The 12,198-nt window shown below is 34.1% G+C and overlaps 1 protein-coding gene across 8 annotated transcripts in view; it reads right to left on the reverse strand.

Annotated features, from left to right (window-relative positions):
* Nucleotides 1–12,198, reverse strand: part of CCDC91 (coiled-coil domain containing 91) — a 332,348-nt gene that overhangs the window by 128,724 nt on the left and 191,426 nt on the right. The gene's annotated exons all lie outside the window — the stretch shown is intronic.

Here is a 12,198-nt window from a genome sequence, read left to right on the forward strand (position 1 = left end):
ATTCATATATAACCTACTTGAAGCTTTCAGTTTTAGGTTTTCCTATTGCCAACACTACAGCTTTTTGGCTCAGATGTTACTTCCACACACCTTCTCCTTAAAAAAGGCCAAGTCATAGAAAATGATAAAGAGGGTGAGTAGTTCTGTTAAATATAAATTCAGTTTACTGAAGACCACACAGGATGAGGAGTGTATGAAAGCTGCTGAAAAGAAAAAAAAAAAAGAAAGAAAGAAAGAAAGAAAAAAAAACAGACATATTTCACTGGCTGACAAAACTCCACATCCTCTCGGCACACTGTAATGTCCCATGGGCCAAGCATGATCTTCAAGACCACAAGTCAAGTAAAAGCAGATGGAAACTCTGAGCAATTTCATACATAAAAGAACTGCCCCCCAGGAAGTTCACGCCCCTAATATAAAAAGGTAGAAGTCAAAGTGTGGAAGTCAGAATCTCAAGGCAGTATTCATAAAAAGTAATAAAACTTGGGAGACTGGACAAACTGAAGTGGGTAGTGTAAATGCTGGAACCTGAGTCAGTTAAATATAAGGACATTAACACTGTTCTAAGGGAAGCCAAATCAGCATTTGAAGATGTTCCACCCACGCACTTCCTTATTGGAAATGCTTAGAACATTATCATCTTTTTTCTCTCCTTTTTATTAAAGCATTATATGTTATACTTAACATGTTCCCAATATTATATTACATGCTATTTATAAATCCTAAATCATTCTAAAATATGTACTCAACCATATACATAAGAATTCTTTAGCAAACATTCTATTTTTGAAGGTCTATCTGGATAATAAACTACTCATAATCAAAATAGTAAGTTGAAACAGACACATGTCTTATAGAAAACAGACCTTTGGCACATGCACCAAGAAAAGAAAAATAAGCCAAATCTCTTAAATAATCTCTGTTTGAAAATAGATTTACTTGGTTGGAAACAACATGCATTAAGGAACTAAATAAATATGCACATATTTTTAAAAACTGAGACAAAAATATTTTTTTAAACCTCCGGACAAGTCTCAAATTTTCAGATAATTAACCTTGTTTTGCAAATGTTAAACTGTCTGATGATGCTACCACTCCTATAATTCAATAGTTGTCACTCTGAAGTTGCATAATTACTAGCCAACTAGTAAAGGAAAACAAAACTCTGAGCGAAATTTTTAACTAAAATTTAAAGAAGTGCTTAATACAACTGCCTCAGCCCTTCATTTACACATTATATATCCTCTAAAGATTCCATAACTGTTGGCAAATTGAATTTAAATAAAATAAAACATAAAAAATAAAAATAATAATAAAGATTCTACAATGATTAATTTATATAAGGCTTCAAAATTTAACCTCTTAAACCATGGCTAGCTAATGTAAAATTATAATTTAACTTTGGCAAAATATACTGTTTGTTGGACCTTGGAAAATTTAAAGAACATCATAGTTATAGATAATTCTCTTGGGTATATTCACAACATCTTCTGTAGATAGAAAAAAATGCCATTCTTTTTTTGGGACTTGGATATGACAAAATTGTTTTGCTTAATGGAAAGGACTTTTCACTTCCCTATTGGCCATGGTTTCAAATAATCGCACAGTTTAAATACCCTGCTTTAGTAGATTATATAGATTTTCAGTAGATTATATCCTTTGGAGGAACAGGTGACTTAATGAACTAAAACTTTTTCTCATCATAATTAAGAAACACAATGGAAGGGTGTCTGGGTGCTCAGTTGTTAAGCTTCCAGCTCTTGGTTTCTGCTCAGGTCATGAGCTCAGGGTGGTAAGATCAAGCCTCTGTGTTGAGCCCTGCACTCAGAGCTGAGACCGCCTGAGATTCTCTCCCCTCCCCTGCCCCCCTCCCCCTCTCCCTATTTGCACATGTGTGCTCTCAATCTCTCTAAAATAAATAAATAAAATCTTAAAAAAAAGAAACACAATGGAATGATATTTTTTCCTAGTGATTGATTTGTATACCATATACTCAACTTCTTCCAAACTTCAAGAAGATAAGCACTATAGAATAATGTGTCAACAGTCACAGCTGTGGTTATGGAACATGGTGAAAAGCTATGCAGAAGTAACCAGCCTTCTTATAGTTCAAACCTCTCATCTTAGCACCACTCAGTTACTTAAATCCACCCATCTACAAAAGGGACATGAAGGTAGGTACTAAGAATACAAAGATTAAAAAAAAAAAAAAAAAAAAAAAAAAAAGTCTTCCTCATTGAGTTCAGTCTGTTGTTGAAGAGAAACATTCTCTAGATAACCACATACCCTAGGTATATGCAAGGTATGTATCAAAGAAAATATGCCCAAAGTCTGCCTGTAAGGCTCACTGTTATATGTAAAGAATATTAAATAGGTAAGAATAGCTGGAGTTAAGAGTGGAGGCAGGATGGTACTAAAACAAGCACATGTCAAATATTTAAAAAACCTTGTATGCAGTAACAAGATTGTTTAAAATGTAGCCTACTACTATTGAACATTGTAATATTAGTGTCACAGTCGAAATAAAAGAGGTAACTTCCCAACACTTTCTTTAGAACTACAGTATTAATCATTATGGACACACTACAAACACAAATTGATACTAGCCACTACTTTTACAGTGATTTCTATCATTATAAAACTGGATACTTATTTTCCAATGTAATACACCACAATAATTGCCTTTAAAACTTTCTTGTGTATTTTAAGTATAAAGATGAACGTTAATTTTAAAATTTCCCTGCAATTTATTTTTTCCTCTGTAATTATGTCTACAAATATCAGATATAAGAAACAACACTAAAAGAAGTACCTGAAATAATTTTTCCTTTACAAACAATTTTAAACTACCCTCAACAAATATAAAAAGCATTAAGTCCCTCATAGTTTGTAGAGGCAGAAAAACAAAGATGTATACAAACATCCTATATTGAAAAATGCTATTAAAGGCAGGGAAAATTTTATTAATTTTTAACACATTTAGGTTTTAGCCTCAGTTCTATCAGGTATAGTCTGTGTCAGCCCAGGGGATTTAACTCACTGAGCTTAGGAAAACTAATGACCATACTTCTTTTAAGAAGAATTTGAAATATGCAAACAAGATTGTAGGTTTAACTTACTCATCTTTGTGTATCATACACAGCTTTCTACAAAGTTCCTTGTACACACCAGACACAGGCAATAGCTGTTTGATGAATGATGATTCTTGGATTAAGATTAGTATTTTTAAAAATCACTAAATTCTACCCCTGAAACTAATATTACACTATATTGTAACTAATTAGAATTTAAATAAAATCCTGAAAGAAAAAAAAAAAGATCATAGTATGAATAACACCAATACTCATCGGAAAGCTCACTAAGCTTCAAAGTATAATTACAAAGTCCATTTATTAAATTTGTTGCTAAGTACATTTAATCTCTACCAGGGATTTCAACTTTTTAAGTTATTATTTTAGACTAGAAATGTCCATCCTTTCTATCCCATAGGGCAAATTTTGAATAAATTAAGTTTGTAAAGGACTACAGAGTCTTTGGAAGGAAAAGTATGTTATAAATTCTACAATTACTAGATTCACAGAAAACAAATATACGAAGTCAAAACTACCCCACCCTAACAATTATTCATAAGCAGTACTATATAGTATGCTATATATATATATAGTAAAGATTTTATTTATTCACGAGACACACACACACACACAGAGACAGAGAGAGAGAGAGAGAGAGAGAAAGAGAGAGAGAAACACACAGGCAGAGGGAAGCAGGCTCCCTGCAAGGAGCCTGATGTGGGGACTCTGGGATCACGCCCTGAGCCGAAGGCAGACGCTCAACCACTGAGCCACTCAGGTGTCCCAGATATATATTTTTAATGGAATTAAACTTATGCTGGAATTTAAAAGAACTATAGCCTAAAATAGTCGGCTACAATCTAAACGAGAGTCCACTGTCTCAACAAATCCAGTTTTTCTTCTCCTTTGAAATAGCCCAATTCTTATAGATTTGATCCAGCCTCATCAAATTAAACAACTTGTCCAGATTTGCAAAGCAGATGTGTCTAAAGAACCAGATGGTCTTCAAAACATTAATATCATGTTGGTATTTAGCATGTAACATCAAAGAACATGTTGTAGCTTATTTTAAGTAACAATAATTAGAGGATTTTTAAAAGCCACCCCCCAAATTTTCTGTATCAATCCTCTGACTCATACTGTACAAATGGAGAAAGGTATACAGCTGTGGAGCAAGCTATAAGCAAGGCATAGAATAAATAGCCCCTCTAAAATTTAAGCCCAAGAAGAATAAGAATCTTTAATTCACTGTTGTACCTACCCAAAACATCTGCAATCGTACCTAACACACAGAAGACATTAAACAAACAAATATGTGTTGAATGGACTGAGGAAACCAACCATGATTTTGGCATGTCCAAGCCTGATTATTTGTCTCTTCATAGAGAAACTATGAAGTCTTTGATGTTAATGATGTCCATAATTATATTCTTAGTTCAGCTTTTTGACTACAGTAGTACAAATTAATTGTTGTAAAGGGTCATTTGAAATAAAGCACAATTTTACCTTTCTTGAAAAAATACCAGTTTGCATTTCAAAAATTTATTTCAGATCTTTTCCAATTTTTAATTAAAATAAAATAAGCAAAACTAAAACGTATCTGCAAAATGAGTAAGTTAAAACACTGAATGGATACTCTCACTTTTTTTTCTATTGAAGTGCTCTTTTTAAGCAAAATATTACTTTAAATTTTACAAGGCTGTTAAACTATTAACATGTCTTATAATACAACCTCAACTTCTCTAACATATTGCAAGTTTGTTATTCAAAAGGAAGAGTCTCCTTGACTGAGACTGAGACATTTGGAAAAATGAATCTCAGTCATTTCACCAACTAATTCATCCATCTTTTTCCATGAACTCTACATCCCTGTTTCTCAGATAAAGAAACAGACACTGGGCTTAAGAAACATGCCCCAATACACATGAAAAGACTTAGTGAAGCAAAGAACTGAATTCAGTTCACCCACTTTGTTCTTGGTTTGTTTCAGCTGTTCTAACCCAATAAAGCAGATTTCTCTTCATGAACTAAGGACTTATTCTATTTTTAGAGCCACTTAATTATTTGTTCATTCTTCATTTATTCAACTAATATTTACTGAATGCATGTTTTATTCTAGACACTGCTGTAGGTGCTGGGGATAACAGAGTGAACAAAACAGACGTGACCCAGACTGTCCGGAACTTACTTTATTGGCAAGGGGATAAAGCGAGTGGGGAGAACAAGGAAGATTGGAATGTAGACAGCAAACCATTTCTGATGGCATTACAGGCTGTAAAGAAAATAAAGCAGGATAAAAAGAGAAAAAATGGAAAAGAAAATTTTTGAGAAAGGATAGTCAAGAAGAGCTCTATGGAGATCCACAAATAGAGCAAAGATGTCACAAAGTGAACAAAAATTCAGCCATTCTTCCCCAAATGTCTGGGGGAAAAACATTTCCATCAAAGAAAAGAGTGCAAAGTCCAAGGGTAGGACTAAGGCTGTTGAGTTCAAGAACTAGCAAAAAGGCCGGTGTGGATTATATGAACTAGAAAATTCTACCAGATGCTATAGCTATAGCAGGCTTCTTTTTATCCTTAACCAGGTCAAAATTCTTGCCCCGGGACTTGTGTTCTTATTGATCCCTACGCCTGAAAGGTGATTCAGAGTTCAGAAAAGTGGGTAGAGGACCAGAATCAAGGAGAACCATGAAAAGGCATTTTAATTCTATTCTAACTTCAGTGAAAAACCTCTAAAGGATTTAAACAAGGAAGTATCTATAATCTAATTTTTAAAATATCTTTAAACAGCACTGCAAAGTACCAAAAGCACTCAAATGCTTTCAAAGCTTTCTCCTGGACAATTTGTGAAAAATAAAAATATGAAGATTGATCTATCTGGGTTACTCATATACAAGGAACTTAAGAACCTATAACTGTACCATGCATAAACATTGTTTTTATTCAGTAAAAGTAAGAGTAATGTAATTTTCCAGGGGTTAATCCTGTCAAGAACAAGCTAAGTGTTTTTCATATCCTCACAAAAAGTGCCATAGATATATTACAAATATATCTGGCAAGTAATACTTGAATTTCATCTGGACATTCTATTAGCATACAGTTCTTCTACAATACTTAACTTTCCCTATTTTAAAACTTAACTGACAACAAAGACTGTAAAAATTAAGACATAGTGTTCAAATGATGGCAGCTGACTAGATTTGGCTCAAAATATTGAGCCTGGTTTCCAAATTGTCTTAATGTTCAATGACTCTTGACTAATCAAAAATACCTCTTGCCAATTTTAGGGTTTAAGACACCAATCTCTAGCTTTGATGGCTTGTAGTGTAAAAAACAAACAAACAAAAAAAGATACTCTGATGTATTGTAGGTCATATAAACCGATATTATATATTTATATATGTGTGTGTGTGTGTGTGTATATATATAAAATATGTATATATAAATATATATATATAATATATATATTTAAAGGCCTCTGATCAGTGAGCTAGTAATCCAATTAAGGTATTAGAAGAGAATATTAGAAGAGATGGATGTATAGAAAAGAATATGGATGTATTAGAAGAGAATATTAGGCTCTCTCTTAAACAATATTTAGACATATTAGCAAATTTTGTTGGGATACAAAAATAATGTGATTAAAATCTATCTTTGAGAGGTGATTTATTTTTTTATTTTTTTATATAAATGTATTTTTTATTGGTGTTCAATTTGCCAACATACAGAATAACACCCAGTGCTCATCCCATCAAGTGCCCCCCCTCAGTGCCCATCACCGAGTCACCCCCACCCCCTGCCCACCTCCCCTTCCACCCCCTCTAGTTCGTTTCCCATAGTTAGGAGTCTTGAGAGGTGATTTAAAAGTGCAATGTAAAAAGGACTAGGGAGTATAACTCTCTAGAAGAAAGACTTTGATCTGGATTTAAGGCTTTCATTTACTCAAAACTGGCTCCAAACTCAAGTTTAGGTTCATGGTCTCCTGCTACCCAGGCTGGCATAAGTTAGGCCCTGTGAATTCAACCTTCGGGGAGAATGACTGTTCATGTTTCTCCAAAGTATGTCTGAGGAGTGATAGTGACGGATTTAGTCACACTTCTTTTTAGAAAAGAGGACAGAAACTACTCCCTAAAATTATGGGAAAAAAATGGTTTAAAAAACAAAAGATTTCTTTCTTTTCCTTCAGTTAAAAAAGGAAAATTAACAAGGTCACACTGAGGCTATTAAAAATTTATCCTGTTGCAGATCTCAAGTGTTTGGGATTGCAGTGATCATCAGGTTTTTCTATGTATTAGAATTACAGTGCTATGTATTTGAATTACTATACAATTCAAAAAGAAAAATGTTAAATTATGGATGTAGATCTAAACATGGAAATTCAATATAGTCTAGCCATGTTATAAAGTGCTGGGGAGGCTGTCAAAGCCAAAGAAAATCTTCAGGACAGAGGGAATCATTCCTGTTGGCCTTGTTGTTAAGGGATTCTAGTAACATAAGAGTTGTTACCTCAAACACCACAGAAGTCTCCCAGGGAAATTTCTTTTGTGCCATGGACAACACATTAAAATTAAGAAGTTTCTAAAATTAAGTACAGCACAGAGGCTCTGCATGTCTGCCTCTAGACACTTTAAACTTCTGAAATGCTGCCACATGGATATGCCACATGGATATGCCACAATATTGTTCCTTGTGACTTGAGTAAGAGCTACAGTTTCAGAAATGAAAGAAAGAAAGAAAGAGGGAGAGAAAAGGAAAAAAGAATTGTGACTAAAACAACAAAGCACCTGGTTACACTAAAGAACTATGTATCTCATTTTCTGAGATATCAGAGACCATGGAAAAAAAAGGATCTCATCTAAATGTCAGAAATATTTGGCTTAAATATACATGTATTGATGTTCCAGGGAGGCAGTATAACTTGAAGAGTCCTGAATCAAGGTTTGAGTGACCTGGCTTTTCTTTTCTTTTGAAGATTATTTATTTATTTATTTATTTATTTATTTATTTATTTATTTATTTATTCATTCATTCATTCATTCATTCATTCATGAGAGACACAGAGAGAGAGGCAGAGACATAGGCAGGGGGAGAAGCAGGCTCCCTCTGGGGAGCCTGATGCCAGATTCATCCCTGAACCCAGGGATCACGGCCTGAGCCGAAGGCAGATGTTCAACCTCTGAGCCACCCAGGGGTCCCACTATGACCTGGTTTTTCTATAAAACTCCTCCTCTCCTTATATGTGTTTGATAAAAGCACTGTGTTTCTCTATGTCTCAGATTCCTTATCTTTTTTTTTTTTTAAGATTTTATTTTTTTATTCATGACAGATCGAGAGAGAGAGAGAGAGAGAGAGAGGCAGAGACATAGGCAGAGGGAGAAGCAGGCTCCATGCAGGGAGCCCCACATGGGACTGGATCCCGGGTCTCCACAATCAGGCCCTGGACTGAAGGCGGCGCTAAACCTCTGAGCCACACAGGCTGCCCAATTCCTTATCTTATAAATAGAGAGAACAATAGAGTTTTTTCTGTCAATGACAAAGGGGTTCTATGAAATTATGACTGTTAATTTAATTCTTAATATTGATACTTCAAAATAGGATTGTTCTACCAGTTGCTGATATCTGAGAACTAAATTCCTCACTTTTTCATCATATATAAAACTGATGCTATGTGGATTTAAGATAGGATCATCATTTTTTTTAATTACTAGATTTAAGATAATTAAAGTGAAGAATTTTCCTCCAAACTAATCAAGATTCATCATTCGCCAAATATAGATCTCAAAGATTAGAAAAGAATGTTTTTTCCCTCTATAAAGATAACAACATGGAGCAAGATTAGAGGTTTCATTAAGACCAATTTTATGAGAGGACTATTGACAGGGATTAAATTTTGCCTTTTTGTTTTCTTTTGATCATAAAAAGAATGATGATAAGGTAAGATACTTGAACTGTGTTCTTTTCCAGTTAAAAGTTAGCTGTATATTATAGAAGTGATAATATTTGAGGTGATTCATAAAATATTTCAAATCTGCCAGACTGGGCACCAAATATTCAGAAGTGCCATCCCCAGTAACAGAACAGGTGCAAAGGTCCTCCTGCAATGCCAAGCTCCAGGTCGATTGTATACTGTTAAGGGAGAAGCCCCAGATGAATGGACAAAATCATTAAAATGTTTCAAAAGAATTGTTAATATCTACCTGGTATAGAAGTATTTCACTATTAGAAAATGGCACAAAGTGGTGCTTGCTGGCTGAACATTAGCCTGTATTACGTTGTTATTGTGGACTAATTACTGAAAACATTTGGTTACATGAATATCCTGCTACACTGAAAACAGAATAACTTGAACTTGGTGCTTCCATACCTTTTGAATTTTATATTGCAAGTATGTTACCTTGTCACAAAAAATAAGATATTTTGAAAATAATAGGGTAAATTCTTCTTTGGCCTAATCATTTATCCTTGGTATAAAATCTATATTCTAATATATCAAGTATCCCCAAAGCTGAATAACATGAATTTAAAGATAAAAATCGAAACCAAAAATTATGATGCTGGGTTGCACACTAATTACAAATGTCACAAACATCTTAATGTACTACTCTCCCACATTTCACTGGTTATCACATCTCTGCTTTCCTTCCTCAGAGCCTGTGTTTTATAATTCAGAGGAAATAATACAACTAACCATTCCTCTCTTACATCCTTTTAAATAGGTAAAAGATTTAAAAAATTAAAGTAGCTTTTTGTGTACATATCCTCATTTGGACTTAGAAAATTAAATGAGTTTAAGAATAACTTTCATCAGTTTATCTTTTCTGCCTCTAAGAACTATAGTATGCAGTCTTTCACTAACTGGAATATTGGTGGCCAAAAAAAAAAGAATAAAAAATAAATCTATAACATACACACACATCAATTTTTCCCCCCTCAGGTCTAATTTCATAACACTTTTCAGGCACTAAAACTGAAATGCCTGAATCCAGATATATCTTGATGGAGATTCAGTTCATTGGAATAAGGAGAGATAACTGGGCACCTGGGTGGCTCAGTATTTGAGCGTCTGCCTTTGGCTCAGGTCATGATTCCAGAGACCTGGGATCAAGTCCCACATCAGGCTGCCTTCAGGGAGCCTGCTTCTCCCTCTGCCTGTGCTGCCTATCTCTCTCTCTCTCTCTCATGAATGAATATTTTTTTAAAAAATAACCACGTAACTGATACACATTAACCAGAATAATTACAGAAATGATACCCTTTACAGATATCACTATATAATTATTCTTCCAGCATTATTATTAGATGTAGAAACCTGCTGAGGAAGCTTGGATAAAAGGAAGACTTGAAAAAACTTGCAATCCCATGAGGACAGGTCAAGCTTCATTCAGGTCAATGTGGAAAGATGATATTACTGTGGATAGAAGGTGCTCATTATAGAGTACCCTGGATTTTTGTGATAATAAACAAAAATCTATAAGTAATCGACAACACTCAGGTAGGTAGGCCTGATATTGACAAAGGTTTCAAATCTGATCAACATTAGTTACAAATATTAACCTGATGTAATATAAAAAATTAACCTATGGCATTCTAGTGGATTTCTGAAGGTAAGCCAAAAATAACCAATGGGGAAAAAGCAGGTCTTACATGTCTTAAGAAACAATTAACTATATAAATCCTACTCATTTAGTTTTTTTTTTTTTAATCTTTGGAGTTATTTTTCAAGAACTACTCTGAAGCAAAACCTTGCAATTTGCATCCTCAACACAGTATGAAGTATTTCTCTTTTCATTCCTTTGACTCTCGGGCTGATATACCAGTCACAGTATAAAAAAGAAACTTTAAATCTATATTAGAACAACTTCTTTTGCAAGATTTCCAATGCCTTTTGGTTTTGGCCTGGCTGGAAAAACCACAAGAATAGCCTTGCATGCAAAATTCTGGCTCAGCCCAAGAAACTCGGAGGCACACAAGAACTATTCTCAACTACCAAACTTTCTCAATCCTCTGCTGAGGTTAAGTTTGGTGGGAGGGATAAGAATGGACAAGCCAAGTCGTTAGTTCCAAACCAATCACTAGTATCTAGCATGCTGTTAGGCCAAAGTCTATTGGCAAAAGCAAACATCCATATTTGTCCAGGAAAAATCTGATCATACGATAAAAGCTGGAATTTATGAGAATCCTTGTTCAATCAAATAACTGAAACTATAAATTTATTTCATACCTCCGGGTTAACAAAATAATGGAATCCAAGAAAATATATATGACAGGTCTCCCACACCTTAATACTTGTTTCTCCCCTCTCTGCATTAAAAGTTAGCAATCTTTAATCAAGGGTAAATATCAAAAGAAGAGAAAACAAAGTTGTTTCCCCCCTCCTTGGAGCAGAACTTTATACAATACAAGTAATTCTACACCCTGGGAAAAACTGGTCTCCTAAATGTAATATGCTCTCCCTTATAAAATAGTACAAACAACTCAAGAGTTCAAATAAAATACTAGCAAGTAGATGCTTTTGAAAAAAGGAATACAGCAGGCATGTGATACTCCACCCTGGCATTTAACATATGGTGCACTGCTAAAATTCAAAGCAATCCTTACCAAAAGGTATTTCAGCCATACCTAAACTTTAAAGAAAATGCAGAAGATCAACACTCAATAAAACCAAGATTGGTTAAGATGGGAAATAAAAATATCAAGAATTTTAATCAAGATAATTTCAGAAAAATTTAAGTTTATGTAGAATTTTATATCATTTTCCACTATGAATAGCAAAAAATTCATGTGCCTTATACATTAAAACTCTGGTGTATCTGATTCCATACTCTCATACTTAACCATAACAAAAAGAGGAAACAAATATATCAGAAAATTCTCTTTGTGAGATGTTCTTAGACTAGAGAACAATCTACTCATTCTTATTTTCTCATGAAAATAGTCAAGACCATAGTTATAAGCACTATTCAGGTGTCAAGCACTCTTTGGGTTTTGGTTTTAGCATGTGGTTTGTAATACACAGAATTAAAAATCATCACATCAGTCAAGCTTCAGAAACAAAGACTGTAAAAGAGGAATGGGTGTGTGTGGCCAAAAGTCTAGTTTAGTGGAGATATCCTGAGATGTATAGATAT

This window comes from Canis lupus, chromosome 27 (genome assembly GCF_003254725.2).
Source record: "Canis lupus dingo isolate Sandy chromosome 27, ASM325472v2, whole genome shotgun sequence".
In the NCBI taxonomy this organism is placed as follows: Eukaryota; Metazoa; Chordata; class Mammalia; order Carnivora; family Canidae; genus Canis; species Canis lupus.